The 18322-nt window shown below is 39.4% G+C and overlaps 1 protein-coding gene and 1 long non-coding RNA gene across 2 annotated transcripts in view; both read left to right on the top strand.

Moving 5' to 3' along the window:
- Nucleotides 1–18322, top strand: part of BTBD9 (BTB domain containing 9) — a 416797-nt gene that overhangs the window by 238368 nt on the left and 160107 nt on the right. The gene's annotated exons all lie outside the window — the stretch shown is intronic.
- LOC125965586 (uncharacterized) lies at nucleotides 5332–16647 on the top strand. Its single transcript, XR_007479648.1, has 3 exons — nucleotides 5332–8107; nucleotides 8145–12182; nucleotides 12824–16647. It is a non-coding gene; the product is annotated as an uncharacterized LOC125965586 (long non-coding RNA).

The following is an 18322-nucleotide window of genomic DNA, read 5'->3' as shown; positions in this document are numbered from 1 at the left end:
ATGTTGCTGGAAAGGGAAGTCATGCCTCTATCTTTTAAAAGATCTTCTCTAAGAAAGCATCTAAAGATTTCTTTTTTAATAAGAACTTACTATATTCCTTCCTTTTACCACCCTATTGATTATATGACATTTCATAGATTAGAGAAATTAGTAATTCTATTAAAATGAAAAATGTACTGTGTGGAAAATTAATGTTTTAGATAAACATGATTATGAAAACAAAAGACAGGAACATCTTAACAACCTTCTCAAATATTGTAACTGGAAATTCCCAGGAGGGTCCAAAATTATTAAAGTGAGTGAGAGATAGTTCTGGGTAAATCTAATAGAAGTGTGTGTGTATGTACATGTGCATGTTCTTAATTTTTATGAATCTAAGAATGAAATACATAGTAAACTGAGAAACAAAAAACCAAAGTAGAGGTTAAATCTTGTTCTTCATCTGTAGATAGTAGATTGCTTTGGCCTCAGCTGTGACAGTGGTGTAGTATCATTGGTTTCTGATATTCTCAAAAGGTGCCATAATAAATGATGTCTGTCCCTTCATCCCTAAATAGGATGATTTCATTCTGTTTTGAGTAATTGTTTCCAAATGCAAACACTACTACTAGCCCCAGAGTGGCTTCCTTGCTGTGTCTGACATGATTTCTTCTGAAAAGAATGTATTAGGCAGCAGTATATAGTTAATACTAAAATGAGTCTAATACAAAGGAGTAAGAAATCACTATGTAAAGTGTTTACTTTTCATTTCTCTACATATCAAAACAGACTTGTATCAAGTTCAACCAAAAGTTTATATACTTTCTGAATAGAATAAGATGGTTATAAAAGAAATATAGTAGATTCAAGTAACAGAACCTGATGAAATATTAGAGACCTCATATATCAACTCAAGAAATTGGTTTAGATAAGCCTAACTTTGCTCAAGAAACTTATCTGTGCCTTGGAGAGCAGCCTTTTAGTACAAGGCAGGGTAGGAGAGTGGGTGTCAATGAGTAGAAGAATGTACTTAAAGGAAATTGTGACACACACAGTGTATTCAGATGGCAGTCATTGTAATTCTAATTATCCAGTCCATTCAAGGTACTGGATAGCTTTTTATGATTATAACCACTCCAAGAAGGACAAATATAATGTAATAAGCATATAGAGCTATTGAGTACCCAGAGTGCATAGACTAGATAAAATGGTATCAGAATATATCAGCTTGTGTCCAATTTTGTTTGTACACAATTGCAATAAAATTTGATGTGCATTGCAGGGTGTTAGGAGGTTTCTTAGTGGTTAATGATTTACATAATGATTTCCCTTTTATCAGAGAGTTAACACAGCTCTTGTTTCTGGATTTAGAATGATTTTGTTACAGCCTTCATTCTGTTTAACTTAAATGTCTATCTTTGTATATTCCTTTGTCATTTGAGATGTGTACATTTCAAAAATTAACCTCTGTACATGGTATTTGTGTTACGTAGACTGTGGGAAGGTTCTGGCATTGAGAATAAAATTTCCTTCCCTTAATTCCTATTTCTCAATTCTTTGTTTCCTACCACACTAACAAATATTACCCCCCAAAAATTCTTCATCCTTGGAATACCCTTTAACATTATTTGTAGAGAGCAGGTCCCTATTTAGCCCCTAGCTAAACTGTATGTGCTTAACTCTTGCAATCTTCCTGCTTGAACCATTCCCTCTAAGCTTTTCTTCACATGCATTACTTTCCCTAAATTTTCTTCACTTTGTATAACATCTTACTTTTTTTTTTTAAAGGACTTTTCCTTTGTGGATTCCGTTTGTTAACAGCAAGGGATAATTTGGAGTTTGCTTTTTGCCCCTGAATCTTGAGTATGCTTTCTGGTTGTATTGAACGAGACATATAAGATTGCAGACTTGGCTTTAGTTTCCTGTCATAATTATTCCTACACAGTTTTTTTGGTTGGCTGAAGGTTAATTGCTTTGGGAAAGTCTTAGCCAAGTCCAAATTTACATTTTTAGTTTAGTAGTAAACTGATGTCCAAAACATACTACTTCTGGTTTAAAGGAACTAGAATTGCTCAGTGTGCTCTGTGTGTGTGTGTGTGTGTGTGTGTGTGTGTGTGTGTGTTTGTCCATCCAGAACAACTCAAGCATGGCTGAAATTTTCAACTTGCCCTTTCCCACAGACCTTGTCTTCCTTGAAGAAGTCTGTTCAATAATTCAAACGGTTAAATTCCTCTGAGTAAGAAAAGGTCTGATATTGTGGCCAGAGTTCAAGTATCTGGTAACCCTTCATGTTATGGTTAGCAGTGCTAGACAACAATCTGGAAGACGTTCTTCCCAGCCTCAGCTCTCTGACTAGGTTCCTGCCGACTTCCCATCCTCTGTAGTTACTGGTTGCAGTGATTAGCATGTGTTACTGCTTGAACTTGCCTAGAAGATTGTAAGCACTTTCTGGGCACATGCTTTCTAACTTACACTAAAACTTCTTAATGCCAGCTCCTGGCATGATAGCATGCATCTTATGATTGCTCAGTAAATATCTGATGCTAATAAAAAGCAGGATACAAGCAATTCAGTTGTCCAGATGAGCCTTTCCACAGTTCTGTTGAACATGATTTTAACCAACTTTATGTTTCATTATTGTCAATGCTTTGCATTTCTGAGAAGGAGCTCATGTGGACAACTCAACAGCATTTCTTCCATTGACTCTCCTGGTACTTATCTCTTCCTGGCACATCTGCCACATCCTGACTTCTCCTTCAATCCTGGTTTTATCAAGGGACTTAACATTCCATAGATAGAAGGAATATTGAGAAGTGATTCAGTCCATAGTCCTGTCTTAAAGACAAGAACATATAAAAGACAAATGTAAGCCTCTTTTTTCCCCCTCAGATCTCCAGAGTGATGGCTATCACATCTCAGCTCCTCCCGGAGACTGCCTTGTGCTGTTTGGACATTGTGTTCCAAAGATCACTAAAATGTCACTGCTCACTCTGAATCCCTTTCCTTGTCACTATAGTCAGGGGAAAAAAAGCCAATGACACTTTTCCAAGACACAGTAGGTGTATCCATAGGTCTATCAGTGCTTTCAGGGCCACATAAAAGGTACTGATTTCATGCTGATTTCTATGCAGGGTTAGTTCTTTTTGTAGGTCTATGTGCAGTTGCACGCGTGTGTGTGTGTATGTTTGTGTATCGAGGGGGGGTGGTATTTGTGTGCACGCATGCATAATTTTAAAAAAATTTGTTTTATGTTGAAACATTTCATTAATTAGTTTGTTCATTCTGGTGATCATGCTAAAAATGAGAAGCCTCAGTGAGACAGTGCTTTTAATAGGATACAGTAGTTTAAATAATTTATTAAATTTTCAAATAATGGTACTTATAATAATCTATACATTTCTGAATATCAATAAATCTAGCTCTGAAGTTTACAGAATATAACTTTTCTGTGCTTTCTTTTCTGGCCCTTATGTTGATATTTAAAAAGCTTATTTTTCAGAAAGATGCTAAACGTTGAACCAAGAAGAAGCAAGTGTTACTTTAATATCTATATATTTCTTTTCCAGTTTTGATATTTAATATTAACTTCTAGGCCTGATTGTTAAACCAGTATTAACAAGTTTGTATGTACTGTCCAGCACTAAATATAGCAGAATCCTCTCCTGAAGTACATATTTTATGGTCTCATTAAAAAAGAAACAATCACAATAAGTTTCCTTCAACACAAATTGGGTATTTAAGTAATGTACTAATGTGGGAAATGGGGGAAATACAAAGATGATTTAATCATGATTCCTCTATTCGGTGAACTTAAAACCTATTAATGTGAAAAGTTTAATCAGGAAGTTTTCCAATTTGTAGATTATTTTCATTGGTGTCCAGGGAATTTCTGGAAACAGTAGAATGACATATTTTACTCTTGATCTCTTGTGGCTGTTTAGCTTCCTGAGGAGTGTAGCCAGCAAGGACCAACACCATGGTCCTTGTCAAGTGATGGTCTCCACACAGATAGTCAGTGACCCTTAAGCTCAGAAAGCTTATTGAAGGACCTAATTCTACCCCTCGCCCAAAGATAAAGAAATGCACACACATATGCATGAATGCAAGGCATACAGAGAAACTCAGAGGGGGTGGTGGAGAAAAACAGGGAGAAAGAAACAGAGCAGGAAGCCCAGCTTAGAGTTTTCATAGAATCTGACAGACCTTTTCTGTATTTGTTTTATGGCAAGAGTAAGATGCTTTTGGCTATAGGGCAAGGCATTTGGATGTATCACAGGTAAAAAGTGGTAGAAATCATGTCAGGTTTGGGAAGATTGTTGGAAGGAAGACTGGAAAGAGGCTCCTGTGGCCTGAGTGGAGGGTACAGTGGAAAAAGCCAGGGACTCTGAGTAGCCCTTCTAGGACTTTCTAGCACCAGATGGGGGGGCCATGATCTCAATTCTGAGAGTGCCAAGAACATATCCCCTAAAAAAAAAGAAAAGAAACAAAATGATAAATCTGTTTTTCCTGAAAATATGGATAAAAAGGGGTTTTATCCTGTTCTGCTTCCTAAAGTGTTTGGTGTTTTTTTTCCTTGAAGAATCTGTAGATTGATGGAGCAGGCTTTTCTTCTAGCTGCTGTAGCCTATGTATGATTTTTAGAAAATGGATTATGTCAGTCCACACCACCCCACTAAAACCCCAGCTCTCCACTGCAGAGATAGCCTGAGGAAATAGCCTGACAAATTAGTATACCTCATTATACTGTGATTAGGCTCAGTGTCTTTTAATAATGAGTGTGACTCCACGTGGGAATAGAATAAACTGGCAGTTCTTACAAAGATATAATTTCCCAGGGATTTTGGTGATATTTAAATTTTAATCACTTTAGATTTGGGGTTATGAGTGAGCCGAAGATATGGCTAAAGATTCTGTCACTCAAGGCCCAAAAGACGCTTGTCTCATTGTTGACACATGTGACTGATGGCCCAGGAGATGCTGAGTTGTGTGCATTGGGTTTTCCTGTGGGATTCTCAGGGGAAGGACATCTAATTGAACCTACTTCTTTCCCATTGAGGTGGTGTGATGTTGTTGTTGTTGTTAGTCTGTGGATAAAATTGTCTTCTGTTTTATTTGGGTTGTCTAAAACTATATACAGATCTCCCCTTCAGTTTCATAAAAATTAGAAATAGACATTAAGGCCGTAAAAGGGTACAAGGATTTTTAAATTTTATTAATTTTCCCAATTGTAATCGCAGGTTAGATACTGATAATAACAGTTTGGAGACATGGAAGAACATCAGCCCACATCATACTTATGGGATTCACTGTGGATGCATGCCTTATTTTGTGAGCTCATCTTGTTTGCATTATTTTCAATGTGCTGGTGTGCAGATTACAGAAAGATTGGGAAGCTGAGAGGTTTATTATTTACAGAAGGTGGACAGTAGAGTCTATTGCTCTAGGAAAACATACAGGTCACAGCAGCAGCCTATCCAACATTAATGAATCATGGCAATGGCAGTGACCTTGAGAAGTCATCCATCTCATGCACCCTGTGTTTCTGCACCGGTTTGTGTCTCACAAACATCCCTGGGCAGAACGAACCTGTCTGACATGTGCTGGGTGAGATCCTGGGAAGGAGGGCCTACAGTCTCCCCTCGTCCTCCTGGCCAGTGATCATCTGGTGATCCTGAGTGGTCTTAGCATGCATCACAATCACACTGGGCTCATTTTATTCATTGCTGCCTGATTGTTGGAATACTTTCAGAGTTTAAATTTTTCTGTCTTTTGGAAAGAAAGCCAAAGTTAAACTCTAGCAAAATAAAAGGTCTCATCTGTGCACAATATACGGAGTGGTAGATTGTCCCAGGTGGACTAGATCACCTTTCAGTAAACTAATACTGCTGAGATCCATTAAAGCAGTGGGGGGCTGCCAAGTACTCACATCCTAGACTCATCAACTTGTTTTTTTGCTGACCACTTAGTCAGCAAGAGCAATGTGATAAGTCCTGGATGATAAACATGGTTCTTTTGCAGAGACAAAATGGGGCACAGCAGAGAAGAACAAATATTTCAGATGAGAAAAATAAATGCTAGGAGCAAGGTCCTTTCAGATCCATGAGCATCTCATTTTCTATATAGGAACTTGGGCATGGGGGCATTTAAAAAATGTCCCACCAGGCCCTTAGCCTCAGACACCTGCAAGTCTGCAGAACATCTCAGGGGAAACCCTTGACTCTATGGCATGTTAAGGGCATATTTCAGTACTTGTTTAATAGAGTAGAGACATTTGTTGCAATGAAATGCAGATCTGCTATTCATGTGAATTTATTGTGCTGCTATAGCATCTTTATTATTTCCTATAAAATACAATCTGATTTAAAAATAACTGGTCCTGTGACACTTACAAGGTTGAATCTGATGGGATGTCCATTGCAGATGAATAGCCCTGTAAATAATTTATGTCTTTTGTCACTTATGTGTGGATTCTCTTAGATCTACAGTAATTAGCAATAAGTTCTGGAGTAAACTAGTGAGTGAAAGTACCAGAAAGTCATGTAGGTTAGTGAGTTCTATTGATTCTTTAAAATAATTTTACAGTAATGACTATGGGAAAAAAGCCAGAGTTTTTCCAAGTCTGATTAATAGCTGATTTAATTCATAAGCCTCAAAGCCCAAAGCAAAGATTCATTTGTTTTCAGTTCTGTTTAATGTTTTTTGGAGCATTGAAGCTTGGATAGTTTATTTAAATGAGGTACATTTATGATTTTTAATATGATTGCCCTCCAATTTACACAGAAAGTAATATATTATATTCAAAGATGCAGGATGAGTGAGTAGTACTGGCTATGAAACAAAAGAAGGTAACCTGGATTCCATACTGGGTGTCAGTTCTCTACTAACAATGACATAATCAAGTCACTTAGATTGCAAGGAATAGAAATCTACTCAGACTGGCTGAAACAGACTGGGAATTTACGACCAGGTTACTGGGGGGTAGCTGATGGAACCAAGGAAAGAAATGTGGTCAGGCCTCACTGGAGACTAAAATAGGGACTGGAAACTGGTCATGAGCTGGTGTTATTTTTGTTGTCCTTCCAGGGGTGTACAGTCCCCTGTCTCACCACTGCTTCTGTCTATAGACTTTCTCTTCTTCAGTGAGAATATGTAGCCAAACATGGTTGCCTTCGTTTTAGATTTATATTAGTTACCATTTCAAGAAATACCAACCAACTAGCTGAAACAGTGATTCTTAATTCCAAATTCCTGGAGATAGACTCTGATTGGCTCAGCTTCTCAGGTGGCATATGGACAAGAGGACAGGGTAGTTCAGCGCCAGAAGGGCACTGGGGGGAAAGTTCCAATTTTGCCTAAGATATTTTTTGTTATCCCTCTTCCCTTACCTGCCTCTCTTCTTCTGTGAGTATTACAATATTCACATTTTTAGAGCAGTTACTTCCAAAGATGCAGAAGAGAAGATACTGAAGATGTTTCAGGCAGAGGAAACGGCAAGAATGAGAAGCAGCACAGTATGCTGAGTGAAATGCATCCAATCAATCCTAGTCTGAGGATCAAGTGGGGAGTGGGAATGGCAGGGAAAGGAAACTTGAGGAGCAAGTGGTTTGGAGACTCTGCTGAGAATCTAGGACTTTATCTTGAAGGCCATGGGTGTATTTGTTTGTCTGCCTTTTATTCCCCCAGGGAGTTGGTCATTGAAGGATTTTAAGCAGAAACTGACAGAATTTGTATTTTCAGAAGCTTACTTGGGCAGAAGTTTGAAGAATGTGTTGGATGGAGAAGGGCAAGAATAGAGGCAAAGACATCATTTGAGTGTCTCAGGTGGGAGATAAGGGCCTGAACTAGGGCGCAATGGTGAAAGGAAGGGACAAGTTTGAGGAATATTAAGGAGGTAGAGTGGGCAAGACTTGCTGATTGAATGGCTGTGAAGGGAGGAGAAAGGAATCAAAGACAGTCCTAATTTCTACCTGGGAAACTGGGAAGATAGGGTGGGGCATGAACTGAGTTGGAATGTAGAAGCAGGCCTGAGTAGAAGACGATGAATTCAGAATTGGACAGTTGAGTTTGAAGTATCTGTGGAACACCTAAATAGATACTTCTTGCATCTGAGTCTGAAACCTGAAGATCAGTGCTCAAGGGATAAATTGGGATTCACGAATACTCAGGTGGTAGTTAGAAGGTTGAGAATATATGCAGTCACCCCAGGAGAGCATGCAGAGAAGGAATGCTCAGGCTAGGGTCCATTAATAGGTTCCAGAGTTTCTTTCTAATGAATGCTCTGATTAAGTATAAAATTTTGTACATATGTACTGGTGATGGGCATCAGGAAAGGGTCCACAGCTTTTATCAGATTCTCAAAGGGGTCCATGAATCATAAAATGGTTAAGGAGCTTTGGTATAGAGCATACATTCTGGAAGGGGGCAGTATTTTCTCCCAAGAGGGCAAAAACTGGTTCTTAGAGGGCAAAAAAATCTTACTCTTTTTATGTGTAAAGTGCAGATATACATACAGTACATAAACGTACACGGTATGTCTGGGTTATTAAAATTTATAGGGGTGATAAGAAAGAAAATGTCTTAAAGGGCTCCTTAGGGAGGTGATAATGGATGAAAGGGTGCGAAACAGTGGTATGGACTGAGAGGAGCAGTGGGTTCTCATCTTTTTTACTCTAAAAGCTGAGGACAAAAAGAATCTATTGTCTTTATTGCTGACAGCATTATTGCTGTACCACCTCTTCCTCTTTTCTATTATTGCATCGCCATCACCACGACCACACACATATCCAGTATATACCTTCTGAAAAGTTATATTACACTGAGCTAAGTTTACTAAGCGTACAGGGAATAAAGGAAAAACATTGCGTTTTTCAGAAATGGGTCTTTTTTGTTATTTCTGCTGCAACACTCCTTCAAGATGATGTACATAACAGCTGTTATGAATATCTAGAGTTAGAAGCACATTTTAAAACCAATCTTTTACATTAATAGATGTGTCTACTTACCCTGTCTGCTGACTGAGAAAGAAAGCACCATTTGTGATCTGGGGTTGCTAGAAGCTTCCAAGAATTATTCTCCCTTGGGCCTTTTCTCTACCTCTTCTTCTATAGTTAATAATTTCCTCCACTGAACGTCTATCTGTTGAGCCTTCATTGTGCACATGACACCAGATCTCAATGGTGAGTAGCTTTACAGAATTCAAAGAGGACCTAGTACCCTCTTTGAGGAGCTTGTCTTCCCCCAAAAAAGTAAAAGCGGCGGTTCATTTCCGAGGCGAGACACTGCTGCAGTGTAATGCCAGAAATCACGTTCTAAGTCCTTTCTTTTCAAGAAAACCTGAGTCACTATAATGTCTCAAGAGGTTGCCACTTTGCTATGTAATGTATTATGTACATTTCTAATCTTAATTCTTTTATGAGTTGCTTATGAAAAAAGATGGTCAAATTAACCAGATTTCACTAATCTTTCCGTTCTTTTATTTTAATGTGAATTATTGGCCACCCTTGGGGCCAGAGCTGAGAGCAGCAAGTTTTGGAAGGGGAAAGCAAGATCAGCAGTTTTCTAGCCACTGTGGTTCAAGTCAGAAATCGTTTGTCTGCATTAACTCTTGTTCTAAAGTGTTCACATTTTTAAACATCCATGGGTGAATGTATTCATAGGGTAACTTCTGCTTTGTGCACCTCAAGAAAACAGCTTGGCCCTGTGAACCTGTTGTGTTCATCTTGAAGCCTTATTATTGAAAATGGAGCTATCATCAGGTCTCCACAGTCAAGACATTGAGAGCATGCCACGTGTGCTAACCTAACCAAGGACCAAATGCAGCATAATTGCAATAGCAACAGTATGGGAATATTAGAAGAAACTGAGCATATATCACTGGAGGGAAAGATCATTCTTCTTTCCATTCCTAGTGAATGGTTATAAAGCTGAAAGTTTTTTTTTTTTTCTATTCTTTCAAAAAGGTCCATAAGATAGATCACCATTACATTTATCATTCTTTTCTACTTTTTTTTTGTAGAATCGATCACAGTTGTGTGCTTAAAACTATTTAGGAACATTTTGATGTTTAGCAACCTCCAAATACTCAATTTTAATTACATCTTCTGGTTTAAATTCATAAACCAATAATTCAGAAGCCAGGCCTGAATGTATACTCTTCAGTTCTGCCATGTAATGAAGTGTACAGCATATACGTGCTTTGTACGATGTGCTTTGGGGACAGCTTTCCTTTTCAGACCCTGCTTTTTGTGTCAGCTGATTGGCACCCGCAGTGCTGGGGAAATGGAGTGGTTCCTTGGTGACTCCCAATAGCTGTCAGGATTAATCTGTAGATAGGAAAAGATTTTCCTTGAAAAGAAGCTGGAGGAAACTGTCGAGCAATGCCTGCATATCATTCTAAGCAGACACTTATTGCCATGGTGGAGGCAAGGAAAGGGGACGCTTGTTTTGCAAATTTAAATTGTGAGCCTCTTCTTGACAAGTGAAAAATCAGATTCAGTGGGGTTTTAGAAAATATTTAATTTGTAAGTTTTTTACATTTTGGTAAATCAAGCCTATCCACTTATGAAGCAGGTCCTAACTATGAAGAACTAAAGTTGGCATCTTTCTCATCCTTAAGCACTAGAGAACCAGATGCCTTACGGCAGCAGAAATGAAAACCACAGTTCAACCTAACCTCTTCCTTTTGAGTGAGAGGTATGCAGTTAACATGGAGACGAAAATCTCTTTTCTGTTGTTTCTTCTGAACCTTGTTTCTGGAAACCAACAGTTTTCTAATTTGTAAGCAGTCTTTCCTTCCATTTTTTTAAAAGCATAAATTTTTAAAAATAATTTATCTGCAAGTTATTCATTAAGTAGGACACAAAAATTGTACTTACGCATTGACTTGGCCTTCAGGGATTGGCTCATCCGTTGTAGTAGCCTGTTACTCCTGTTAGTATGGATGGCATAGTTGTAAGTGTGTCAGATATTTATTACTTATTTTTGTTCAGTTCTCGTAGCTGTGCACATTAACCCCCAGGTCTATGGCCTGCGACTTATGGACAAATGCAAGTTTAAGTTAAAAAAAGGAGGCGGGGAACTTATGGCTCAGCAGCCATCGCTGTCCTGGGCTGGCCAAGCAGTTATATAATGTACTGAAACATAGCCTTTGTATTTAGCCTGGCTCAAAGCATAGCCCTTGACTTCCTAGCTTGTGAGCTTGAGCAAATTACTTAAACACTATGATTGTGCCTCAGTTTACTCATCTCTAAAATGGGGATGGTGGTAGAGCCTACTTCATAAGTCATGAAGATTTGACGAATTAAAATGGGTTAAATGCTTAGTATAGTGCCTGGCATAGACCAGTGCTCAATAAATGTTAACTGCTTGCTTTTTTTCCTTGCCATAATTATTATAATGTTAGTATTGTGAGCCATTTAACATTAGCCTTGATGTTATAAGTGTTATACTTTAGCAGTCCTAAGAACACCTTTAGAGGCTGGACTGCTCAGTCTCCCTCAATTTCTGTTATCATAGGATTTTGTTTTCCTAGCTCTTGATTCATTTACACAAAACTGGTACCTTACTGAATGATTTTGAGGAATCTCTGGGAGAAGTCATAGAACAGAGAGAATTCATAACCTCTCAAGATCCACAGGACCTTGTCTTATTCATTAACCTATTTGGCTTACTTTTTCTCCAGTCTGTGGTATGTCAATATTTTTATTTTATCCTGTTAAGAGAGCTGGGGAAAAAAAAAAAAAGGTAAGGTTAAAGGATTTGCACTAAGTTACCTGGGTTCGGTAGCAGAACTAGGCACAAAACCATTTTGACTGCTATTCGTGGATGTGGTTTATGACATAAAATCCTTCCACAGCTAAGGTAACATGTGTGCCATATCACATGAGCTGCCAAGGTCAGCCAAGGAATATTGCAAAGTGTTTTTATCTTGTGGAATGAACCACTTAAATGTTAAATCTAAATATTTTATTATAAATATTTAAAGCAAATAACCAATTTCCACTTAATCATAAAGCACAACTCTTGTTAGTCTTAAAGCATTTGCATGGAAAATTACACATCACTTTAATATATTTTCTGTCTGCTTTTGTGTCCATATAAAAATAACAAACCACAGATGCATGATGACATCATCATCACTGAACCAAAGAAGGAAGAAAAGGAAGTCATTTTGTGAGCTGCAGATGTAAACTGTTCCCTGTCAGGTTGTCAGTGCTTTTCTTAATATTTTTAGGTGGGAGTTCCTGTGTGTAGAGTCAGCTGCAAGATCAAGGACAGTTGACACTCATTCCTGCAAATCAAGTCCAGAATTTAAACACAGTGTCCTCCAAATGTCCCTTGGCACCAATGAATGCGATTTTTTTTTTAAATGCTACATTAGATTCTCTAGTTGATCCCACTCGGCTCCATTGCATTTTCTCTAATGTTGCATCCAATTTTAAATGATTTGAGTGATGGGCCTTCCATCTTTTACCTGGCCAGTGTAACCCCAGAGTGCCCAGGATTCACAAGGCCTTATTTACTCCCTGCGACAGCCATGCTTCAGCAGACCTGAGAAAGGGGTGGCAGAGCTCACATGGCTTTAATTGCTGCCTAATATGCTATAGCAACCTGAGCATTTCATTAAGAGGGCATTGAAAATTAGCATTATTATTCCAAAAGATCCTTTCACACTGCAGTAAAAATCATGCTGAGAGAATGTCTGATATGCAACCCAATTTTTCCGTTTTCTTAATATCTTCCCATTACTCCTAGTAATATAACTCTCAAGCCATTTTATATTCTTCTCTTTGTTCTTCTCTGATTACATAAATAATTTTATCTTCTCCCTTTCTGTTTTTTCCAGTTATATTTGCCCAGAGTATTCATCATAAGCATAATCATGACAACAGAATTAGGGATTATTACATGTAGACTTTTCAGAGTTAGAGTAACTTTTTAAAAAATAGATGTTGAGGGCTTCCCTGGTGGCGCAGTGGTTGAGAGTCCGCCTGCCGATACAGGGGACACGGGTTCATGCCCCGGTCCGGGAAGATCCCACATGCCGCGGAGCGGCTGGGCCCGTGAGCCATGGCCGCTGAGCCTGCGCGTCCGGAGCCTGTGCTCCGCAACGAGAGAGGCCACAGCAGTGAGAGGCCCGCATACTGCAAAAAAAAAAAAAAAAAAAAAAAAATGTTGATGAATCTTATAGAGGTAAGCAGTATACGCTTTCTCATAGAAATAAGCAGGATAGTTTTGATTTTTTTAAAATTTTACTTTTATCTTCTCTTAAATCATTCAGTTCTGTCATTTCCAGGCCACTCTCTCCTATTGCTGACACTCCCATGAGTGAAAGCTGGACTTCAATATCATCATCTTTCTACAGAGGAATGTTTATCTCTCCTCTGTGATGATATTTGCGCAACTATGTCATCATACTGTCGTTATTTAATTCTGTTGTATTTATAAGCAATTCTCCAACCTGCTGACGGTTGTCACTTAGAAACCTTACTAGTGTTTTTCCTTTCTTCTGCTATACTCATCAAATCCTGCCACCTCATTTGTGCAGCTGTGCACTGTCCCACCAGCATTTGGCTACCTTATAAAGGGAAGTTAAAAAAAAAATACTGTTTAATTGAGGTTTATATATACCAAAACATAAGCATCTAGTTTCATACGCTGTATAACACCCCTGGAATATCCTTTGTCCTTTGCTCTTTAGGAGTAACTATACTCCTCTAAGAAGTAATTTCACATAAATATTATTTGCTTTGATGAACTTTAACAGTCTTTTAAGATTCTTGTATTCTTAAGTGCAGTTCTTATAATTATTACCTTTTGTTTATCCACATTGATTCATTCATTTAGCAGGCATTTGAGGATACTCACTGCATTCTCCTGGGCACTGTACTGGGTGCTTTGAAAAGGAAAATGAACAAGAAAAGGTCTCTGTTTTCAGGAAGATCAGAATTCAGTAGGGGAGGCCGAAAAGCAAACACTTTAACTATCATACAATGTGAGACATGCTATAATAGAAGTTATGTGAGCACTGATGAGGGAGAAATTACTGCTTCTTGGGAGAAGTCAGTACTCATGGGAGACTACATAAAGCATGTATCCTTTGAGCTGGGCTTTATAGGAAAAGTAAGGGAGTAAGGGGAGAAAGTTATTCCCAGGAGCAGAAACCACACTAGGAGGGCACAGACACCAGAAGTACATTGAGGAATGGCCCATGAGTCAAACATAGGGCAGATGATAGAAGTAGCTAGTGATGGAGCCAGAAAAATGAGTGCAGACACACTGAAGAAGTGGAGCAGCAGTCCAGTAATCCAGAGCAGCGTTAACCCCAAAGTAATTAATCTTTGCTCTTGAAGTATGTGTTTTTATTTATGCATGACTATAGGTGTTTATTATGATTTAGACTATCTAATTCCCACCCTTAGCTATACGTTAGAATCTCTGCCTCATTCTAATTAAATTAGAATCTCTAAGGGTGGCATCCATATATTTTTTAAGCTCCCCAGGTGATTCTGATGGGCAGCCAGGATTGAGAGCCATGAATTTAGACCCCCTCAACATTTGAACAGGTAACAAGAAGACCTTGTCTCATTAAAACTGGTAAAGGGATACCCTTAAGTCAGAACCCATTCCACCCATAGGTTGATAGGAAGCAGCAACCTCTACCTCTCTACTCAGAGCTCTTTCCCCTACAGCCTGTCTTTAAATGTGCTCAAATAACTTCCACTTACTAATGAATAAAACGGATCCTTCTCTTGACTCTACAGTCTCCCTCTAGCCATCATCCTGTTGTTCTTCTCTTCATAGCTAAGCCCTGTGCTTCCATTTTTATTTGTGCTCCAGCCAAGTGCAGTCAAGACTCAGTCCACTGCCCTGCCCACAATTCTCCCAGGCTTCCTGGGTGTTGCATTCCTACACTTTGCACATGCTACTCTTCTCCCTTGATTTTTCTTCTACGCACATTTTTCCCTGGCATCACCCACTCATGTTTCAGTACTCAGCAATCACATCTGGGAAGCCTTCTCAAATCTTCCCAGTCTGGATTGGATGCCATTCCTTTGTGCTACTATGCTATTTTCTGTAGTATTTGTAAAATAATATTTATTAATATATATTGTAATTATCGATCTGCATTAAAACAGTGGGCCTTTTAAGAATTAACTGATTCATATTTATTTCCATATCTAGTGCCTAACAGTATTCAGGATATAGTAGTTCCTCAATAAAAACATTGCTAAATTAATGATGTCAAATATAGTCATTTAATATTTTTGTGTACCTACTATTCACTAGCTACCAATTACTGAGCCCTTAGAATGTGCCTGGTCAAGTACTGACCAACCACTTAATACATGTATCATTTAAGCCCCCCAAAGTTAGGTACTGTTACTTTCCCTTTTATGGATAAGGAAACCGAGGCTTTGAGAAGTTGTTTCAAAACTGAATTGCTCTTTCCGGTGTCTTTCTTAAATTGGTACTTCACACTTAATGTGAACTGAGGGACTTCTTTAATGTAGGCTGTAAATTTTCTAAAGCATAATATATAATCATCCAATTATATTTATTTTGTAAATTGGCAGTATTACCAGTTGTCTCTGGTGTTTGACAAAGGACTTTTTTTTTAAAGATGGGATCCTGTGTGGCTTAACTAGTAATTTTATTTTCTTTTTGTCTAACATTTATACTTTTGCTAGCCCTTCAGTGAAAATAGAGGAGCAACAATTCGTTCTGTTTGGGAATTAAGAGAGACCAAATGATTAAAATCAACAGACCGAGCCACAGCCTCCAATTCCCCATCCTCTCTCCCCACCAAAGAACCTCTGGAGCCAATAGTTTGAATGCCCTCCCTCATAAATAGAAAAATCGGCTAGTTCAACTTTCCCCCTCCTTTCCTTTTTCCTCCTCCCTGCTAATGAGCAGTGAAATGGCCTAATGACTGGGACCAGAGGGAGGGGAGAGCAGAGAAGAAAGCCTGAGTAATCCATACACTGAATTATCAGCTCTGTGTAAGTGAGTTTTCTTTGACTTCCTTCTTTTTGGAGTTCAGCATTTTCAAGTTACTGAGGGATGCACTGTTTCTCCAGGCACTGAGATGAGCCGTGTTTTCAGTTTCTGCCATGATGGTTTTGGTCCACCTGTGTGGGCTAGAAGGCTTGTGCTTCTGATGGGACTCCAGAAAGGAAGCTGGGAGGACTCTGAATGACACGGTTCCCTTTTCCACTGAGAGTCAAACACAGAATGGCCTTTTCCTGCCCTTGTCTGTTTGACTGTGCGTGATAGAGACTGGAGAGCATTTGTGTGGCAGGAGCGGCCCTGGAAGATAAGGAAGGTGCTGAGCAGAATGTGAATGCAGCCCAGCTTCACATGAGCCCCAGAAGGGGAAATAGCTGTTGGTGGTGAAGGGTGAACATCTATCCTGGTTTGCCTGAGACTGAGTGGCTTCCTGGGCTGTGAGACTTTCGGTACTAAAACCAACACGGTCCTGGGCCAACATAGATGGTTGGTCATCCTGTGTGCCTAACTTAACTTTCCTTAGCTTAACAAAAAGTTCACAATCAGTTGGAAATTACTTCCTATTATCTTTAAATCCTGACTCACTGAATGAAAACAAACCAAAAACTTGAGAATTTTCTTGGACTCCCTGGAGTAAGCAATAAAATTGAATGGACCTTTTTTTTTGCGGTACGTGGGCCGCTCACTGTTGTGGCCTCTCCCGTTGTGGAGCACAGGCTCCAGACACTCAGGCTTAGCGGCCATGGCTCACGGGCCTAGCTGCTCCGCGGCATGTGGGATCTTCCCGGACCAGGGCACGAACCCGTGTCCCCTGCATCAGCAGGCGGACTCCCAACCACTGTGCCACCAGGGAAACCCAAATGGACCCTTTTTGAAAGCGTTCCTCTTATTCCACCTGCACCTTGCACTCCAGTTGTCTGATTTAGAATCCTTGGCCGCCCTGCTCCCCACCACTGCGAGGTATTTCTTTGTTCTTCCTCCCCCTCTCTCTTTGCTGCTGCTGAGTAACTCCAAGGATTAAAGAGGATGTACAGTATATAGTTTCTCTTACTTTGGCACTTGCTTCCCATGGCTCTGCTTAGATGCAGCTGGCTGGGCTGGGGCATTAGGGAAGCCTCCAGGCGACCCACAGCTGAATCCATCAGGTCCCCTGCAGCAGCTGTTATCTGAACCAACTGGGTCGTGTGACAGCAGCAGAGGAAGGCTGCAGCACGAATGTGCAGGAAGAACACCAGACAAGCCTGTCTCTGCTCCAGAGAGTCTAAATCACCCCATCTGCATGTGGAGCATGGTGATTGTTCTGGAGAGAGTGGGAAGGGGGAGGAGACGGTGTTTTTCCACAGTTATTAAGGTAAACAGAGCAACCAATGCTGTCTGTGCAGCTGTTTCAGTGTGAGGTTGAGCTAAATTATTTTATTTTAACTTAGTGGGAATTAACACCCTCCCCCTTTCTTTCAGAGAGAGGGAGACTGTGGCTAACAAAATCACTCAATTATTTGAATCTTTCTGCAGAATGGTGATAATTTATGGGACTGTCTAGACGTATCCCTGTTTGGACATTTAATTAGTGAAAAACAAGTCCAAAAGATAAAATAGCTAAATAATCTGAGACAACCATATGACGATGTGGTAGAAGGAATGGGACAAGGAAGGGGATGGAGGAGCAGCAACAAGGGGAAAATGTTATTTCAAGACTAGAAAGAAAAAAGAGTTGTAGCCCTCAGGCCGAAGACAGGGAAGGAGATGAAGAAGAATGGTTATTATCCCCTGTATTATTGTCCTAAGTACCAGACAAATTTAGAGGTGTCCCCTTGTGGCCACAGCAGCTTGGAAGATCCAAGGTCTCAGACTCAGTAAGTCCGGCAAAGATCCTTGTTTGAACCTTTATCCTTGTAGGACTAATCACAGGCATGGACATACTTTTGTGAAAAATAGTTAAGCTTTCAGGTAATGATGGCAGAATGAACACACATTGATTCTCACATGCTTCAGAACAAGATCCTACTGAAATGACAGTAAAGGAATTTTTAAGATGTTAATCTATAAGGATGAAGAAAATGGGAAGAGGAGATTAAAAACATGCAGATGAACAATTGGTAAATGATTTAACAGTCTCAGGAAAACTGAATCCTAAGCCACTAAATCCTCGAAGACTTAGGAGTTAGGGGCATCAGGCACCTTTGAAGCTGTGATGAAGGAGATAGGTAGGAAGGGGCTAAAATGAGAAGACTGGTTAACTATGTACTTATGAAACAATTAAGAGCTCTAGCTTCTCTTCCCCACTTCATAGAACTTTGACTGCTTCTTCCCCACTCTGATAGAAAACTGGAAATGT

The sequence above is a fragment of the Orcinus orca genome, chromosome 10 (assembly GCF_937001465.1).
Source record: "Orcinus orca chromosome 10, mOrcOrc1.1, whole genome shotgun sequence".
NCBI lineage: Eukaryota > Metazoa > Chordata > Mammalia > Artiodactyla > Delphinidae > Orcinus > Orcinus orca.
The sequence above is the reverse complement of the archived record's forward strand: the minus strand, read 5'-3'. Positions and strand labels throughout refer to the sequence as shown.